This window comes from Acanthisitta chloris, unplaced genomic scaffold, assembly GCF_000695815.1.
Source record: "Acanthisitta chloris isolate BGI_N310 unplaced genomic scaffold, ASM69581v1 scaffold3543, whole genome shotgun sequence".
NCBI lineage: Eukaryota > Metazoa > Chordata > Aves > Passeriformes > Acanthisittidae > Acanthisitta > Acanthisitta chloris.
Window position 1 is genome coordinate 5,794 of NW_008664144.1, and position 2,572 is coordinate 8,365.

A 2,572-nucleotide genomic window follows, 5' to 3' on the forward strand; every position below is an offset into this window, starting at 1 on the left:
GGTGCCTGGAGCACTCAGGCACAAGCACAGAGATGCAGGTTGCCACAACACCAAAGGGAAGGTCACCAGCACAATGGGACAGGGCTGCCCAGGAATGCAAATGTTAAGGGCACGCCACACTGGCAGAGGACCAACTGCTGTTTTCCTGCTTTAATTTCCAAATCCTGACAAAGACTTGGATTTCTGAGCAGGCCACCTCAGCCATCCTCTCCTGAGCATCCTGCTCAGGTGTAAACTCCCTGCAGACCTCCCTGCTCTTCCAGTCATCCTTCCCAACATCACCAGCACCCTCTGCATTGACCATCCCAGTCAGCAGCGCACAGTGTCCAGCAACAAGGGTCAGGGAGAACTAAAGAACTGTTGCATTTCCAGACAGGAAATCACTCCACCCCCAGGGAAACCCATCCATAATTATTTTGCATTAAGAGCTTCCAAAGTTATGAGCAACATAACCAAGAAGAGGATAAAAACAATTAAATTACCTACAGGAGCCATGAAAGGCAACTTCACCTCATGGTTCTGCAGCCATCTGTGATGCTGTGTGCTCCTTCCAATGGGATGGGATGGGATGGGATGGATGGGATAGGGCAGGTTGGGATGGGATGAGATGGGATATGTTGGGATGGGATAGGACAGGTGGGATGGGTTAGGTTAGGATAGGACAGGTTGGGATGGGATAGATGGGACAGGTTGGAAGAAGACAGGATGGGATGGGACAGGTTGGAATGGGATGAGATGGAATGTGATAGGACAGGTTGAGATGGATTGGAGCAGGTTGGGATGGGATAGAACAGGATGGGATAGAATGGGATGGAGTGGGATGGGATGGAATGGAGTAGGATGAGATGTCAGCCAGCACCAGTCACCTCTAAGTGACCATTTCTTAACACACCCCAAATCTACCCAAACCAATTTACCTGCACCTTCCAAAGCTGCTTCCCTGGCACAACCCACCAAGGTCTCTGCAAGTGCCTCCTGTAATGTGATTTCCTTTCCAGCTCCAGCAGTGACTCTAGGCTCTCTGTTTGTGTAAAGCTCCATCACATGCAGGATAACAGCCCAACAAGGAATTTATAAATATCATCTTTGGAGACAGGAATTGTCACTCCAACCATCTGTTAAACCTGTGAGCCAGGCAGTGCCACAGCACAGGGACAAACACAGGGGCTGCATCACAGTGGTGATGTGGATGAGACTCTGAGGGGGAGCAGGAGAGATGCCACAATTTGGGCTCTCATGGGAGTAGCACTTTGGTCACTGACCATTGGCCTTTGGGCTCAGCATTTGAAAAAAATACCCAACTTCCAAACTGCATCAAATGTACCAACTTTTGCCATTCCACTCATTCTCCTTGCTGTGTTCTCCTTGCAACACCCAATATTTCCTCTCAGCAGACTCCAGTGGCTTCACCTAGTGGGATCAACCACCCACCCAAGGATGTCTCCAGCCCAAAATTGCTCTTTACCTTCATCCCCTGGATGGTGGTTCCTGGAGCTGCTTCTTCCAGCAGCGTCTGGCAGAGGCAATGCCCTGTGTGCCCAGTCCCCAGCCTGGCGTGACAGGGACAGTTCCACAAGCATTTATCTGTGCCCAGTGACGAATTACGGCAGTGACTGACAAAGTGAAAGCTAAACAAGGTGAGGCAGTGATGCACCTGGTGCTTTTCCCTGTCCCCAGGTGCCACCCTGCTGCCGACGTGAGCTGCAAAGGGACCGAAACGCAGCCTCAGGCAGGACTGGAAAGACCTGTTGGTGCTCCTGCTGCCAGATCCACGAGGGCACAGGGCTGGGAGAGGTGTGGCAGAAGCGAGCAAAGCTGGTGTCACTGCATCATGCACTGTCACTAACACCCTGTGCTTGGCAAAGGATTGGATCACCTTAGTGGCCAGTGGAGGTGGCTGATGGAACCCACATCCCAAACAGTGAGTCCAAATCCATGCAGCCTTCTGAGAGGCTATGCCTATGATGGGAATGCACCCATTTAGTCCTGCCCTTGCAAAAGACTGGGCATGGAGATCCCTGACCCATGGCCAGAACCACCCAGTGCTTGAGGAGTAACCTCCATCCCAAGTCCTGAGCCAATGGGACACCTCACGGCAGCTGCTCCCAGTCCTCATCTCCCACTGCTCCGACTGCGGCACAAAGTGCTGCAAACCAGTGCAGCCAGGAGGGAAAAAACAGGAATAAAAGGCAAAAAAAAGGCAGCTTTATTTCTCCCTGACATTTAATAACCTTTATTGTCCTCCAAGCAGCAGTTTCCCGTTCCAAGAGCCAGCAGCACGGCTGAGCTTCCTCCAGGCTGAAAATGCTTTGGAGCCTGGCAGCCACCCCATCTCCTCACCCTCCACCCCCAGGCAGAACCCCCCAAAGGTTCAAAAGGCACAAACCAGACGGAAACGCTGTGGGATTCCAGCATTGGGCTGGCTCACTGCATCCCTGCTGCATCCCGTAGCTCTGGGACTCACCCCACAGCATTCCCTGAACTGCTGGGGATACTTTTCAGCACTGAGGTTGTACAAAAGCTTCCAGAGACAGAGCAGAGCATCTGACCCATTGGATGAGGCAGTTACCAG